General features: G+C 45.4%; 1 long non-coding RNA gene and 1 pseudogene across 1 annotated transcript; both read right to left on the reverse strand.

Annotated features, from left to right (window-relative positions):
• Positions 1-949: 949 nt before the first annotated feature.
• LOC146183873 (uncharacterized) lies at positions 950-3149 on the reverse strand. Its single transcript, XR_014708510.1, has 3 exons — positions 2780-3149; positions 2363-2421; positions 950-1533 (listed from the first exon to the last, which is right to left on the reverse strand). It is a non-coding gene; the product is annotated as an uncharacterized LOC146183873 (long non-coding RNA).
• A 12587-nt stretch (positions 3150-15736) lies between these two features.
• Positions 15737-17152, reverse strand: LOC146183874 (uncharacterized; annotated as a pseudogene).
• Between the last annotated feature and the right edge of the window lie 1176 nt (positions 17153-18328).

Here is an 18328-nt window from a genome sequence, read left to right on the forward strand (position 1 = left end):
ATTCGCGCAGCTCTTCAGCTTCCGTTGTTTACACTGTGCACGCGTCTATTACAGTCTACGATAGCTCAATAAACAACATATAGCTGCAGGTGCCACTGCTTGTAGAACCGCATGACAGCACTTGATACGTACGTTCGCCCTGTTCGTTCCGTGGACACAAAAATGGCCGACAGCGCCTCAATTACCCACAATGCACCGCGCAAAGCGCGTCAGTGAATACCCCCTATACTCCAGTTCTGCAGGCGTCTCTACGCCATTGCCTGACCTCTATTTAACGCCGTGTTTGGTGGGGGGAAACGCCTCCGGCATTGCCTGTAGTGTTCTGTAATGTCTTGATACGAGATTAATCGCCCTTCTCTATTATGTTCTGCCTGAGCCGAGCCGTCCTGTACAGCTCGGAGGTAGAGATCTCGAGCTGCACTGTGGGCCGCCTCGTTACCGCTGACAGATTCGTGCGCCGGGGTCCAGATGATGTGGATCGTCCTAATCACTCCTTGTGTTAAAATTTTGGTGGTGGGGGGGTTTACCCTCCCCCTACTGAAATTTTGGATTGCAGTTTTACTGTCGCTAATAATATATCTAGCTTTGGTGCCAACGCAAGCGATCGCTATCGCAGCTTCCTCCGCTATCTCGGTTTCTTTCCCTAGTATGGTAGCCACCGTGATGAGGGTGCCTCCCCCATCTACCGCCGGGTGGTGCTACATTCACACCAAATCGGTCTAGGGGCGGAGCTTCCGCTTTTCACATGACCGTTGACGTCATGGCATCGGCAAAAAACACATAAAAAAAAAGCTTTGCTCCGGCGCGGCGGCTGCGCGGAAAACGTCGCCGAGGTAAGTCGCCTGCTTCAACTTTAGAGCCATAACGGCCGCTTGTGTACCCTGCACTTGTTGTAGCTAGCCAGCAGCGGGAACTTAAGCCTTCTCCTTGCTGCCCAATAGGCAGTACCGAAAAGATACAGCTGTCACATATACTATTTACTTCTTGAGGTATACTACTGGGCAGCTGTCATTCATGATCTGAGAGCTAGTACCTGCCAAATGTACTCCAAGTCAATTTTATTTTTCTAATTATTTGACTGCCATCGAAGAGACAGGCGATTGTTATACCTGTACTTATAAGACATATTTCCTAACCACTTCCAGGTCCATGCTACCTATTGTACACTCCTATTTGCTATCCTAGCCTATTAAGTGTTACTTTCATTTTCTCCATATAAAATTTTAGCCCTATTGCTCTACCTTGCCTGTCTAAATTCGTCCCCTGAGTTACTTTGCAAGGCACCAGTATCAATGACTCACAGGTTACTGAGGCGTCATCCTATACCCTTCAGTTAAAAAAAAAAAACGGCTGAATTATTTGGTGAAATGAGAGACAGGGCAAAACTGTGCCTTTCTAAGTCAATGATTGTAATGGGGTCATTTGTCGTGCAGTTGCCTTCGTTTAGGGAGAGGCTTCAGAGATGAACATTCCTTTACTGGTGAACTTTGTACATGCAAGCCAGAACTCTCTGGCACAGAACTGGCCAGCCTTCTGAAAGCACAGTAAAAAAATAATTCGTTTCGGAGAGAACTTCCTCGTTATGACAATGATAAAAAAATTGAAGTGCACTTTTCCCAACCTTCCACAATTTTTCTATGCATTTCTGAAGGCCCTGGAGGAACTGCTGGCTCAGACACTGCAGCCCCAGAGGTTTCTGTTGAGTCTTTATGGTCATGGAATGTTGACGCGGTCGATGCCTTCGCATCAAGCTCTGTTCGTTGAAACTTTTCAGGACGCGTCATGGAATCGAAGACCAATGTAGCTGGTGTCAAACAGATAAAAGTTGGACCCACATATATGCTGTGACATATAAGCGGCACTTTACAGAAAAAAAAAAAAAAAATTTCTCATGTCCTGCAAATTTTTGCCGCTGATGAATATATGCATAATACTGCTTTTACAACATATATATTGTAACAGCAAATTCAATTAACATCATTAAGCTGCCGTCAACACCATTTTTAATATTTTCTTCCCGCGCGCTTCAACAAAGAAATACTGAGTACTTCCGAAATACCGCGAAATACCGAGTGCATATGCATACGCGCGCGCGCGCGCACGCACACACACACACACACACACACACACACACACACACACACACACACACACACACACACACACACACACACACACACACACACACACACACACACACACATAGGGCTCCTGATATCATTCTTGAATCTATATGCATGTGCATGCAGATTTGTATATGTAGTTACAGGCGGTTACAGAAAGGCTAAATTACTAGTTGAATGAAAAAAAAAAAGAAAATCAGCTATGTATAACCATTATCAATGTCAAACCTTGCACATACCGAGTTGTCATTCTTCCAGTATTCTTCGCCGAGGATGCAGATTTTTACAACTTCTTTCTCTACCCGGAAAGGCACGCGTCCATAAGAATTTTTCCGTCATATGCTGAATCATGGAGAACATGTAAAGAGGTACGCATTTATTAGATTCGTATAAATGACTCACATACACACACATGCACACTCTCTCTCTCTCTTTCGCGCGCACGCAAATAAATTTTGCGCAATCCTTGCTACAATCGAAAAGCGAAATTATTGCTCTTATGTACAGTATAAAGTTCACATTACAGCATTGCACAGTTCGCCTTAATGCTGTCGTGCTGCAGCGAAATGGCGCAAGAAAAATCGAGTAATGCTTGCATGCGTATACACATACATATATTACTGGCTAGAAGCGCCGTCACTGTGAAAGGAACTTACCTTTGGGTGACGAATCGAACTCTCGTGAAGTCCGCACAGCTATACTTTACGTTGTCAGCCGAGATCTCTCCGACTTTTTACAATCTTCTTCGCATTTCAGGTATCAATGTCAGTAGCCTCCCTCCTCATGTATGTCGCTGAGGTAGCGTCGCAAAATGAGTTCCTGACGTTCAGGAGCGTCACTCGTGGTCGCGAGGAAACAGTGGAATGGATAGAGAAGATCGAGAAGCGCGCGCGCGGATCGACGGCCGGAAGGAAGGCGCGGAGCGCGCTTTTTTATGGTATGTATTTCTTGCCGACGCCATGACGTCACTGATCACGTGAAAAGCGGAGGCCCCGCCCCTAGACCGATTTGGTGTGAATGTAGCATCACCCTCTACCGCCGCTATGGTCATGTATCGACTGTGTCTGTTTCCTGCCGCATCTACGTAGGCAACTTCATTTGGGGGTTTGCTGGTTTGCTCCGATATATTGTTGGCTGTGACTAAAGCAAGGTAGATATACCTTGGCTAAAGGAATAGCTAAAGGCCCAGGTACGTCGGACGGACCCGATCAATGGTCTTAAAGGTACGTCCGACGGACCCGGTGCGTTGTTCTTCGGGATACGACGGACGGATCCGGGAAATATTTTTCAGAGGTACGGCGGATGGACCCGATCGGTAGGGTTCTTCCGACGGACCCAACGCATTTTTCTCCGATGTGGGCCTTGGGATCCGTCGGGAAAGCCGGACGGATCCGAGATCCCCAGATGTGGTTGTAGCAACAACATGGTAGCCATATGCAGCCAAATCGAAGTTGGTATGAGGTGTGTACGTGCATAGCCTAAGGAGGCTATGGTACGTTCTATATACGTGCCAAGTTACGTTTATAGATACTTGTACGTGCGAGGTGCAAGAAGTATGTACTACATACTGCATGCGTGAAATGTGAAATTACAAAGAATAGTACAGTGGCAAGAATAGTGCCTAGAATGGGTGATATACTACGTGATGGCATGATGATAGGTTTACGTGAGTTGGACCGCTGCAGGGTGCGCACATGTAATCGCGGTGTTGACGGCCAGCCCGCGGCCCGCACGCCCGCTCATTTGGTCCTCGTTGTCATGTGGATTAACGTCTACGACGGTCGTTATGTAGTTATGTAGTTTTGATTCTTCAAAGTTTTCTCACTTCCATCTGTGATGAGATGCGTCACGTAACGCATCGCTTTCTGCTCGCATTGAGGTTTGGTGCTGCAAGTTTACGTAGTACATATACAAGCGGCGCTGAAAAAGCTGGGTGCCGCCGGCGTGTCTCTAGCCCAAGCATCGCGTCATTCGTGTTTGTTGGAGGTGTGGTTTGTGCTTACCGTGAGATGCTGTGATGTACAGATTACGTCCTGCTAGAGTGCTGTGTGAGACCACGAAGAGTGCTGTGATGAGTGCGCCGATGTCCGGACGGACATCAGTGTGTCCGTTTATGATCGGCGATGTTGCACGTGCATGTCAGTGTTTATTAGGTGCAGTGGTAATTTATTTACACGCGCTGTGCAACAATCAGACGAAAATAAGTCATCGACAATTTGTTAGCCGGCACTACAGAGCTCAAAACTAGGAAAATGGGAATGCACATGATGCAGTTTTCGCATGTTGGAGTGGACCGAAAAATAAGTGCCCAGCCCACACCGCCGGGATGCGCATTACTAAAGGTGAAATGGTTCAGGTTTCTGTAAAATAGCTGACTGGCACAGCACCTTCCTAAATGTTCAGGCTTTGTACTATTGTTGAAGGCCACTTTATCATTAATAAAGGAACAGATATACTTTATGTGTTAATGACTACAGGTTTTCCCTCTGAATTTAATCCTAGCGCCCGCGGAAATAATCTGAGCGCCGACTGATATAATCTAAGCGCCATGTAATATAATTAGAGTGCCAAGTATTTAATCATAGCACCAGCATATTTAATCCAAGCGCCAACTCGAATAATTTCCGCGCCAACCAATTTAATCCAAGTGCCAACACAATTAATACAAGCGCCAGCGAATTTAATCCAGGTGCCAACCAATTTAATCCACACGTGGAAAATGGATGTGGTGGAGGGCTCCAAAGCATGAAACATGAATTCCAGAAATAAATAGCAATTGAGATCACATTCCAGACCATGCGACGAGTAAGCGTCACATCTGCATGCACTATTTCGCTTTGTTCTTATATCTTGCAACAACCAAGAACCATATGTGCAGCTGAAAAAAAAAAAGCAGTTTGTGACACGTCTCTTGCAGCTTTTAGCTTAGACGCATGGCAAGTGAATAAATATACCTGTCGTCTTCTGATTGTTTGGTTAAGCACTGCTTATCATGGGTTGTCTTATGCACTGAATCTGTATGCTGATGGCAAGTGCGGTCTTCACACAACAGCTGGCTGTTTTTAGAAATTGCAACCGGTGCAGAAATGTATTTGGGTTTATAATCATGATTTAACACCACTAGCAGAAAAGGATCAGTGTAACACACAGTTGGTTTCGGCGTGAAGACTTAGAGTAACGCTACTACGGAAAGAGAGAGCGCGCCCCTGCTTTCAGTCTGGCCGCGGCACGGTAGACTGAATGAAACTATGTACAGCGGAGCTTACAACCGAGGCCAGGAATAGCTACTGGCTTCTCACTATGGTCACCTTAGCAGCAGTATTTAATTTGCCTGGGCGGCAATCCTAGCAGCGTAGGTTGCCAACAAACTATAAGCACATACAAGCACAGAAGTAGCCGACTGAAATGCAATTTTATATTCTAGGAGACATTAGGCAGGTCTAAGTGTAACTCAGAACGTTTTACATATCGTCTTCATGCAAAGCTGCCCGTATAAAAGAAAAGTTATGGCGGTCAAAAGCAGCACACTCTACACTTTGTATTTGCTGAGAGTGTCGGGCAGCGTCGAGCAACAAACTGCGCCGATGGTCCTTTTTAGTCATTCCGAGAGGAGTGATTAGCACCTGGTCTCTCCGCTCGCTGAGGAAAGCTTTGACTTGAACTTCGAAAAGACTTTCTCTATAGGGTTGAAAAATGGACTGTAATGAGGCAGCCGCTTGATCGAGTGCGTCTGACTGGCCAGGCTTGCCTGTTCCGCACAGCTGTGAGCTGGAGCGTTGTCAAAAATAAAAACCGCTTCAGAACCAGGTTCTTCACTTTCGACACGGGCTGATATGTCGCTCAAAAATTCATTGAAAACGACCCAGTGAACCTTGTCTACGGCCGTCCAATGAATGATACCATTTGCGGACATGCAGGCGAGAATGTTGAATTGAATCAATAAATCTAAATACTTTAGATTTATTGATTCAATTCGCTGATGAAGGTTTGCTCCTTTGGTGCCAGTCGTCGTCTGCACCGCAGGCTGTCCCTTCCCTGCACGGCCGAAGCTCCTTGAACACCATATGTTATAGTTGGTCTCACCGATGTAAAACCTGCACAAGCGAGGTCCTTCACACTGCAACCATTGCGTGTATGTTTTGCGGCTGCGTTTCACGTCGTCTCTGTTGCGGTCAATCGGCCTCTGAGTCATCAACTTCATAGCGTAACCGTGCGAATCCAGTAGGCGATCAATGCTACTTGTGCTGATGGCAATTCCCGGCAATTCTTCTTCCACTGCTTGCTTTATTTGCTTTAGCGTGAAAGCAGGGTTGTTATCCACAATATTCTTTAGAGCCGTTACTACCTCATTTCCGAATTTCTTCGATGTTCCGCCTTTCTTCAACGCTTCTCTATCGCTCGCTGCAATGGATCTCGCCGTCTTTAAAGGGCAGCTCCGGTGGTTTTTCCATCATTTTGTGTTTTTGGTTGAATTACATTCCTCGGCACGTCCTGACACCAACACAAAAAACCGTTTTTCGAAATTCCAATTAGAAGTATTTTTAAAAAGGAAAAATAGCAAATCGAAACCGACACTGCTTTCACAGCCGGAAACGATGTCCCACTTGACGACATGGTGACGTGACACTCAGTATTAGAAAAACGCTCGTACGTGCGCTGGATGGTGAAAATAAAGTGTGAAAATCATGACGCATTGCATAAAATGTCTGAGGTAGTTCAATACAAGCCTCACAATTTCATATCATGTGAGAAATGGACAGTAACGCCGGCATACTGATTGTGACGTCAGAAACTCAGTGTTGCCGGCAGAAATAGTCTCAACTTAAGCCATGAAAACAGCATAGTTTGAAGCCGTGTTGCGCGCAAACGGATTATCGTACGGCGCCCAAATTTTGTAGAATGCGTCAGGACGGAGAGGAGAATCTGCAGTAAAATTTTGATTAGAATATTTGAATGTCAAAACACCTCCGGAGTTGCCCTTTAAACTGATGCCCAGCGTGTCTGCCAATTTTTTCACATCTCCTCCACGCCTCGACACTTCAAGAATTCTGGCCCTGTCATGCTCGGAGACTTTGCTGTACTTTCTTCTTGGTGCACCTGGAGGCTTGAACGGCGGTCCCCGTTTTCGGTGCCCGATTAGGATGTCAGGGCACTGCTCATCAGCTTCCATGGAAGAAAATAATGCGCATAAAGTTAATGCAAAATTAATGAAAACACGCAGACTACCACCTGCCTATAATATACGAGTACGCACCACCACCGTCCGGCTCTACTCCGTCGTGCAAATGCAGACGACAACGCGGCACACACAACGGAGGCGCGCAGATTGCCGCCTGCTTTGAAATCTCTTGTCTTCTGCGTTTCTAGCAGTTTTTGTTTTATGCTCTTGAGAAAACATTTCTATTTCTTGCAAAAGAAAGTACACCTATTTCTAATAGTGAAATCACGTGTCTGTGCTTTCATCCATTCTCCTAGCATAGCGCAAAAACTGACGACAATTCGGCACCGAGTAAACGGAGGCGGAAAACTTGCCGTCTGCTTTGAAACTTTTTGGCATTGGCTGTGTAATGTTTGGCTTATGAAATTACATATAGCTAAATTAGATACGGTTGATTAAAACGTTTTTTAATTGTGTGATAAAATAATTGTGTTTCATCGAAGACATTTTAATTCTGTATATATTCTGTAATCAGCAGTGCGCACATTTGTGGGATAAATTGTCCTCTTGGAATATAGAGCCAGTAATCCACAGCTCTGGGACCCTTCAGTATTTCAGTGCCGAGATTGTGCGTTTGTCATAATATTGACGAACGTCATCCCATAAGCTAACGCTTCGCTTACTCGTCGCATGGTCTGGAATGTGATCTCAATTTCTATTTATTTCTGGAATTCATGTTTCATGCTTTGGAGTCCTCTACCACATTCATTTTCCACATGTGGATTAAATTGGTTGGCACCCGGATTAAATTCGCTGGCGCTTGTATTAATTGCGTTGGCACTCGGATTAAATTGGTTGGCACGGACATTATTCGAGTTGGCGCTTGGATTAAATATGCTGGCGCTATGATTAAATGCTTGGCATTCGAATTAAATTACATGACGCTTAGATTATATCAGTCGGCGCTCAGATTATTTCCGCTGGCGCTAGGATTAAATTCAGAGGGAAAACCTGTAGTGCTTTTTCAACATATGTTCATTTTTTTTTCGTTTTTCCTTAGTTTCCTTTGTTTTTCATGCTAGACAAACACAAATAGTACACTTTTAAACTTGTCAGTCCAAAGCTGAACATGAATATCTGCCATGCATGTGACAGCTTTAATGCTAGAAAGGTTGACGTGTATAGCATGTACGTAGACGCTGCGACATCTTAGTGGCACGTTCGGCTACTTGCCCCAAGGTCGTGATGTTTAATGCCAGTGATGGCAGTTGCACTTTGGCGCAGGTGAAATGCAAATGCTTCTGTTTCCTGCAAGATGTCAACGCAAAGTACAAAGCCCGGGCAGTCAAATTAGTCTGGAGCTCTCCACTATGGTATTTTTCATAGCTACATATGTCACTTTAGGATGTGAAACACTACTTGCCATAGGTAGGCTGCATTGTTTTTTAGATTTTGTAACCTCTCATCTATGTTTTGCAACATTTGGCTAATTTTAGTTCTCAAACAGTTGTTAAAGATGAAACCAAAGCAGTTCTTGGCATGGTTTCCTGCTTGGATTAATTTGCTAATTGCAGTTCTTTGAAACTTGCATCAATGCTGGACAGCTTAAATAGCAGGCATTTGAATTACAGAAATGATGTGGATCGTGCATTTCAGTTCTGACAAATGGAAAGTAACAGTCCCCTCCTTGCATGCATAGGTGCCCTTAGACAAATACATACTCGGGTGTGTGATTGTGGCGCATATCAAGGGTCAACAGAAGGCCATGTGGAGCCAGTGTGATATTCTTCATGAAGGCTAAACTAAAATTGTACAACAGCTGCTGTACCATGCAGAAAAAAATTGATCATTTAGTGTATGATTAACTGACCATGGATAGCATCTTACTCTGAGTATGATGTGATATATACCTGGTTTAGCATCCCAAAATAACTATGGCTATGAGGAACACGATGTTGAGGGCTCCGGTATAATTTCGACCACCTGGGGTTCTTTTACATGCACTGACACCACACGGTGCATGACGGCCTATTGTTTCGCCTCTATTGAAATGCTCCTGCTCTGGCTGGAACCAAATCTGCATCTTTGGGTTCAGCAGCCAAGCACTCTAACTACTGAGCCAGCACAACGGGGCCTTGTATCAAAATGCATGCCATTACATTTCCTTCTAGCCTGTGGTATTCTTCCCAGAATTAATGTATACAAGGAAAAAAAGTAAATAGCAAGAAAACACTAGTTTTATTGCACATTATATTCACATTTCAGCAAACATTCTCTCGGAAAAAAATTCTCATAATGTTTGCATGGAAACCATGAACATCTTACAAAAACAAAACAATGCACTTACTCCACTCCACTTATTAATGGGCAAGGTTGCATCTATGCTACTACACTGCACTTATCACAAAACCACAAGCCCCATCTGCTTTGGCCAATCACTTGATGAAACTAACGGAGACATGTCGCACACCACAGACTGGTCGTCTCGCAACATATCTCTGCATATGTTGCATTTCAATTTCATGCCTTTCCACTTAGCTTCAACTGTCGCCAGCATTACTAGTCACCCATCTTTTCTGAAATTCCTTTTTACGCTGTTGGGATCAGCATCCTTGTTAACGATGGTCTCTGGAATTTTCGATGCTATCATTTTCACATCTTCCTCATCTGGAAGAACGAAGGAAATGACAAGCTTTGAGCAGAAAAAAAATTAGGGAGACTCCTAATCTCCACCTGTAAGGGTATGGTGTACCAGCGTTAATGTTTCTTGTCTGCAGATCCCACTGTGGATTCCCGTTAATTTACATGCCCTTTGCTACAAACATAATTACTAATTCCTTAATTCATGTCTCTGTTAGCTCAGATATACTCATTAGCATACGGTCGTAGGCTGCCCTGTTAGGTGATAGACAACCTGGCATAGAACTCTGTAAGCCTCAACCTTTCTTAATTGGAGCTGAAACGTCCCAGAACATATTTCAAATATAACTTTGTAAGCTTGACTTAACAGCTCCTGCCATATCGTGTGGCCTCATGACATTTGGCTCGTGGCACTTTTGGCTTGTGCACACGGGTCATCTGTTAAATACTGGTTAACATGCATGAAAAATACATTTTCACACAAACTGGTGGCAAATGGTCAAGTGATGCACTGCAGATTCTGAAATGTATACCTATATGCATGCAAGGATCGCATCATCACATAACATGATCAAGAGTTCTATCAGTACCTGTAGTTACATAGCATTTCAATGCCCATTAAAGTACCACCTCAGACAATGGTTGTTGTTATCTCAAGACCTGTTCTAACAGCGTACTGACACCATTCCACTGAGCGATGGACATGTATATGCATACCCTAGATAGCTCATGATTGTGGATCTCATTTATTTCTATGACTTCCAAGGAGTTCCTGTCGTCAGAAACCCTACACTTTATGAAATCGGGACAGTTGTCTTGAAAGGTGATGAAAAGAAATAACCAGGTTACCTTGACGCAATGCTAAGTTACAGAGGGTGAATATGCTGCATGAAGATACCAAGAAGCTTGTACAAAGAAAAGTGAGAGTGAAATTGCAGGATTTTTGAAACATTGAAATAAACTACAAACTATACTTGTCAAACCTGTCATTAAGGAATGGAAATCATGCAGTAATCAAAAGCACAACATGGAGGCCATTTTAGGTCATCTTCACAAAACACATACCCACACCTCACACACCTTCATACTTATGAAAGAGGACAAACCAATATGCAAGGAGTGTGGAGATGAACTAACAATAAACCATATCTTACACGTGCGCCAGAGTTGAAAAAATAAGAGGAAACATTTTGTACAATTTTGCAACAGATCCCTTTCCATCCCAGCATGATCCTAGGAGAGGCGTGCAAATTTCCAGCATTTTTGGTTTCCTAAAATGTTCCTAAATAAGCTACATCCTAAAGAACATTTTAGTCATTACACACAAAATAAATACATTAAACCTTGTTCTTGGTGCATGGCAGCATTAGTCTCTTATGCATCATAAAAATGAACACAATGCTGTAAGGTATACCTTGGTTAGCTATGTTATATGAGACAAGCTTTCGGTCTGGTGTGGTCCTTATTCACGTGAAAGCGCTGTCATGAGGGTCTATGTCCCAGCGATCGGAAAGTGACCTATTCCAATAATTTTACAAACTGAAGGCGATTCTACAGATTTCTAAAGACTGGAGTGCTCAACTGTTTTATCAACGTCCGCCTGCTTTGACAGCCTGGAGTGAAACTGTTGAAGAGAATACATTTTTGAACATTTAACGCATTTCTGAAGGTGTTGCTTTCAATTACGGGGCCCACAAAAAGCAGCTGAATGTCAAACGCCGCCTAGGTAGGCTTTCTAGCGAGACAGCGGTGTAGCGTGGAAAATCGCTCCGCCGGTCCATCGCTGGCGCCGCTGACTTGACAGGCGAACTGTTCAAACTTATAGCTGCTGACCATACCTGAAACACTGAATTGCGCATGATCAAGGCAGAATTTCTCTAACACTGAGCACTGGTAGCTATCGATTTCGCGCCCAATATTGTGAAATCTGTCCTCTCTTCGATCATTGATATACGTCCACGGTTAAACATTTATGCGCCTCGGGGTAGGCCAGCCGTTGGAACATGGATGCGTGGTTGTAGCAACGATCACTTTCATGGCACACTCTGCAAAATTCCAAGAGTCAGCTTCTGCAACGAAATGTGCAGCGCACATTTTCTACCGCGTACCTATGTCCGGCGATGCATGCATATCGATCCCGATGGTTTCAAAGCTGCGCGGCCGTTCAGTCGGGTCACGAACCTCGAGCATGCGGGGGTTTAAACTACATGTACGCAAACTTCAACGACAAGAAAAAGATGCAGGCTAAGCACTTTAGTCTAGTCTTCCCTTAAATACCAAAGAACATTGCTGTTCACAGGGAATTCGGATCATTCGCGCTTCCGGCTTTCCGGTTGTGCACTCTTGCGGTGCGGTGCAGTAGGTCTTCGCCTCGACGAGTCGATGTGCAGCTCGCCGCAGTAGCAGCGCAGGCCTCTAGTAGAATCGGCATGTCTTCTGCCACGGCTCTGAGGTAGAATTTAAACGAAGAATTTAGCTAGAAACATCCTCTTTCCTCGTTCTGCATGTGAGGAACGAGCATAATGCCATTTCACATGCATACTTTGGACTGCCGAATGTTCTGCAAGGCGAGGTGTGTGTGTTGTGCCGGCGCTAGATCTTCAGAGGTCGATGCAGGACCTAAGACAGCGTAAATGCTAGGAATAGCTCGCTCGCATTACGGGCAGATCGAGGTGATAATTTAGTGCGAAGCGAAAGCTGCTCGTGAATGTACGTATCTTATGCCAGCTGGTGGAGCTGGTGCAGTACGTAGCATCGCCTGCAGCTATGTTCGTGACAGCGATGCTTGCCGTACACAACCCTAAGTGAAGACCGTGATCTATATTAGAACGGATGCACTCTTCGTAGCACCTCATCGAGAGTCGCGGCTAGCTGATATCATAGAGGATAAGATTCATTCACGCGTAGCAAGCGGAATGTGGCCGCGTTCGACGTGCATATAGCCATGAGCCTGTATATCGACGTCCGCCGTATCTTTACGAGAATCGAATGGATACTGTGGATACGTCGGACGTATCTTTAGACACTTAGTATATTGTTTCTATCGCTTCCGCCCTTTTCTGTCGCCTTTCCCTATTAAACTCAGGGTGGATGTTTTTGGGTAGGGGAGGGATTCTTAGGTGCGCCCTGATTTTCCTGTCAATGTCAACCCTTTCCTTTTGCCCCCTGTCTGTGGCTATTCCAAGGTTACTTAGCGTAGCTCTTCCCACACAAGGGCATGGAGGAAGGAAACAACTTAGGAGAGGCCCTTGCCATTCCCAATGCATTGGAGAAAGTGTGGCGGAAGTGACGTCAAAATTTATGGTTAGCCAAGTCGGGCCATTAGCAACGGCGACGCGTTGCTATGAAAACTCGGGCCACTAGCAACAGCGTTGCTAAGGGCCCTAGGTACGTGAGCGTCGCGGAGAAAGGGTAAAGGAGGAGGAGAGACGTTGCAGCGTCCGGTCTCGGCGCGGCCGCGCCGGCTTCAAACAAATGACGTCAGGGCCTCTCCTAAGCTTTCCTTCCTCCATGGTTTAGGGGTAGCTCGGCTGGAAACGCTGATTAACCCAAAATTTGTGACGTCGTATATGACGTCACAAACAACGTCATGGGTCACGTGATATTTTATGATGTCATGTCCGGATGTAGGGCGCACGTGTTTTCCCTAGACTGTCCCTGGATTCCCCGTGCTTTTCAGAGAGCGCCCGGGCGCGACCAACACCTCCTAAACTTGTTCCAGGCCTGCGCGTCACGTGCCTCGACGTCAGCTACGTCACCACTGCCCGTCCCAGGCGACGCGCCGCTTCCAACTCTCCCCTGCTTGTTGGCGCTTGCTGCGTAGCCGCGCTCAGGCTTTCCATGAAGCTACGCGTGGTTGGTGCGCAAGTGACGTGTAGATGTAGCACATTATCGTTGAGATGTAGGAAGAGTTAAAAAAAATAGAAAAGAATGAGAACGTTTGACAAATAGCATGTCGTGACGTTCGCTCCAGTTAAATAAATGCAAAATGCTTAAAAGCTTTACAAATGGGGACAAATTGACAAATAGCATGTCGTGACGTTCGCTCCAGTTAAATAAATGCAAAATGCTTAAAAGCTTTACAAATGGGGACAAAATTTATTTGCGGCACAAATGATGAAGCACAATAAACAGCCAACAATTGCTTTCATTATCACTTTTTGGTGACAGTCTTTAATTTGCGTGCTTTTGCATCAGCTTTTGCAGCAGCAGTGGCAGTATCGTTCCTGTCTTTACAATAATTGTTCAGGATTATATTTGTAGCACATTTTGCTGCCATGTTAATTACAAGTTCTGGCTCATGGCCGTTTTCACATGTGCACAGTTCTTCGAACTCTGGCAGGCTTTTAATCACAAGGTGCTTCACAATGTCCCTGTGATTAGACATCTGCAAGAAGTTCGTGGCATTTTCGGGCTGCAGCAATTTTTTTACAACAACTTCGGCGTGCATAACGATGGTAACAACACACGCACTGGGAAATTTTAAGCCCCCTCGACTGAGGTTCGCTGTTAGTGAGTACATATCCGTGTCTCTCTCGTCATCTCTCTCAACAACAAGCTTTTCCTTGCAGGTGTCGCACTTCAAAACTTTCAAGACAGAGTGCGCGCAAAAGCCTGCAACATAGCCAAACACAGCAACACGTGAACTCAACTTGTCTAAGTCTTCAGACTCTACGTTAATGTCGAAAGACGCTTTATGTGGGGCACTTTGTGAAGAAGCAGTGTCTAGCAGATCATCATCGCTTAATGCCGGAAGGGTGCTCTGCAGTCGCAGCCTGCCTTCACATTCATAAAGTTGTCGGATGCTAATGTGATAGTGGCCTCCTGCCATTTGCCTGTACTGACCGAACCTGTGTTCGAGACCATCTGTCTGCACCTTTCCGAGAAGTACGTACTTGTAACCAAGTTCAACAGTACAGTACTTTGTGAACTCCAGCAAAGCGTAGGCTGAATGCCTCCAAGCAGTAAGAGTTTCTCTTGTGAGTGTACCATTGTCATGCTTATAAAACTCCCACACGTCCAACCAAGTCACTAAGGCACCCAAGAAGGTCAGCTTAGGGTCATCTGTCCTTGATGAAGCTGGCTGCTCGTAAACATCTCGATGGTGATACCCTTTGTGCGGTGTTTTAACATTTACAATTTTCCACCATCTAACGATTACTCTAACAAAATTTGCAGTCTGCTTAGCATGTTGAAATGCTGGCAAGTCACTGTGGGCATCTAATGCTTCAGCCACAAATTCATTAAATACCTGTAAAGCGAGCTTGACATTCTGTCTCTCTAAGTTGCTGGGGTTCAGTGCTTTTGAGGAGAGGTGGTAGCTGTATTTTAGGAGCTGCGAAGCTTCAAGCTTATGAAGCTCACGTAGTTCCTTGAAAGAAGCCCACTGTATGGCATCATGATGCACTGTGTTATTTGAAAGGTCAAACAGTGGGAAATAAAGGTTAGTTCCAGGATTTTTTTGATTTAACCAGTTGTTTCTAATGCACTTGAGCAAATGCACGGCATCTACAACATAAAATAAAGGCCGTGATGCGTCAGCCGGATTCGGATAAGCTATTTTCAGCTTGGGGGGACTTGAAAACATACTAAGGGCTTTCCTGTTGATCGAATTGTTATCCGACACAACAGCTAGCACTCTGAATCCAAGTTTTTCAAGCCCGAGGATGACTTCCTTAAGCACTTTGTGCAGAGACTCGGCATTCAGCGTTCGCACAGGAAGAATGTGTACAACTTCTCGAAAAGAGCTGAGCATGCTTTGCAACATAAACACATGCGCGGATGTAGCGGCCACATTGGAGTTTGCCGCTGCTCCACTGATATTGCCACCTTTATAATCAAAAAATGGTTGGATATGGATTTCATCTACCATCAGAACAATATCTTTTTCATATTGCTTCAGTTGTTTGGATCTGTGGGCGATGTACTTCAGAAAATTACCATTCCCAGATTCATTTTGCGGTGACAACTGAAATGAAGAGCAGACATTTCTTATTGTACTCGGATGTGGCAAGACAAGGACACAAGATGACCTAAGGAACTTGTATGCGTGAGGGGATATGGTGTGCAAAATACAAGCAAGCACCATAATCTCTGATGAATATTGGATGCGTTCCTTTACAAGCAATGTCACCTGTTCTTTCAAAAATCTAATCATATCCCTTTTGCTGTCTGTGATGTGTTCCTCAATTTTTTCCAGAAGAGCACAAACAATATCTGGAAGGCCATCAGAAGGACACTCGTCGCTCTCAATGCATTGCATTCGATTCAATATTTCCAGGAGAACATTGACATCCATGACCTTATTTGGCACCAAGTAATTTCCAAAACGCTTCAAACTTTTGCCCAAGAAACACACGCTTAACTCCATATCAACGGAGATGGTCACGGATGACTGCAAAACAGGTGCACTCTCGTTCACTATGTTCAAAAACAGCGCACAGTTAGGGCGATGAATGACTGCCCACACATCAGGTACACACACTGTCTTCAATCGTTCTTTCAGTTCAGGAAGCGAGAAAAAACTACGCTTAATTTCTTCACTGTGGTAGGAAGCTGCGGATTCAGAAATCGCACGAGCAAGGTCTGATGCTTCTCGGCGTGTTCGTTTGCTATCTGGTGATATTCTGGAAGGGCAGGCGTCTTGCTTTGACAAGTAGGATGGGCATCCCGGAAAGAGAGCAGGCACTGATCCTTTTCGAAGCCGGGGTACTTTCAATGAAACCTCGAGCACTCGCCCGGTCCTGGGATCCGTGTACGAAGTTTTCCGTTCAAGACATGACTCCTCGAAGTGCAGTGCGCATACCTGCATGCAAACAAAAGCGAAGGCATACTGATAATATGCGACTGCTAGAGCGAAATACCTGCTATATACTGTTCTCGTTCGATAAAAGGAATAATCGAATTGCGCTTCAAACGTAGTCTAGAAGCACAGTGTAACAAACAAATCTCTTACCTTGTTATTCTCTGTAGGAATAAAATCCTTCCTCGGTATCGCCCGCAGCCGCTTCGTGCGTTGCACTTCGTCCTTCGGGAAGGAAAACACTTGGGCTTTTTCCCCTGTTCGGTAATTGCTTGAACATGCCGGTACACAACACTTGTTCGGCATGTCAAAACCAGCATATGCCGCAAAACATGGGCGCACAGCAACCAAATAGGGCAAGAAAACACACGCAGAACAGCAGCCCACTCGCACACGGCACAAAGTAAATATGGCGCGCGGCTGACTGGTGCGCCGGGACGCGTATATCCGATCCCAACCACGGCCGGTCTCGAGGGAGAGCGCGTTTAGCGCGCGCTCTCTCCCTCGAGACCGGCCATGTCCCAACAAACGGATGCGGCGCGAGGGGGAAAACGAAGATGGAGAGGGAGAAGAGGCCTTCGGCTGGCTGTTACGAGCTGCGGCCGGCACCCCCCATTCCACGCTAGCGACTCAAGGCATGGGCCTCGGCGCTCGTGTTGTGGCAGCGTACGATGTGCGTTGTTGCGTGGATGTGTGTGCGCGCTCTTGTGCTATACATGTGCCGCGAGTCTTCTCCAAAGACCGCATCAGGCTAGTCGTCTTGTCTTGCCCCGGATGAACTAAATGCGATTTGTGCATTGATTCAATCGCTGGCGCACGGCCGCTCCACGAAGCCCTTCGTGGCTCAGACGCAGGTTTGTTACATACCGCTTACATGCAAATCGGTCCCGAAATGCGATCTGGGTCTTGAATATTTGGGGGCTGGGTTTTAAAAAAATCCTATGCAAAATCTACAACCCCATTCGAGCTGAAATTACGTTCACAAAGTAGCAAAATATGGTCTACGTTATCTGATAAGTGATTGAACATCGGTACTTGCCTAGATTTTCCGGAATCGACGGAATATTGCTCTCGACGGCGTGCACAAATTTCGCAGAAGCGAGTCGAGAAGCTGCGGTGACATGGTGCGCCATCTGTCGAGCGGCGAGGTAACCGCCATCTCCGGCAAGGCCATTGGTGCCGTTGGCGCGCTTGCTTCGAAGGTGCAGATCGTCTGCTCGTTTAAAGTAATGCCACAAGGAAGAGTCACCGCTTCTCTTACTAAAAACAGTAGTGGAAATGCTACATCAGCAGCATTAGAAACAAAAATAAATATTAACTCGTCGCTTGCTCTTCCGCTACGATTCCGGTGCCGTCTGCTTTTGACTGTTGGTCTGTTCTGACGACTCTTGCTCTGTTCTGATCCCGAGGAAAGATCGAAATTTTTTGTGTGTTCGCCCTATAATGCATTGTGTGCTGCAGTGATATGCGTTCATTTTCAGCGATAGAAAAGGCGGCAGCTGTGTCATGGCTTGTTGAATCCGGGTCAGTTCACTGCGTACGCACGAAATTCAAGGTAAAATTTCGCCGTCGTCCTCCTTGTGAAAGGTCACTGCTAAGATGGAA

The sequence above is a fragment of the Amblyomma maculatum genome, chromosome 7 (genome assembly GCF_055883805.1).
Source record: "Amblyomma maculatum isolate TAMU_Amacu chromosome 7, ASM5588380v1, whole genome shotgun sequence".
Lineage (NCBI taxonomy): Eukaryota > Metazoa > Arthropoda > Arachnida > Ixodida > Ixodidae > Amblyomma > Amblyomma maculatum.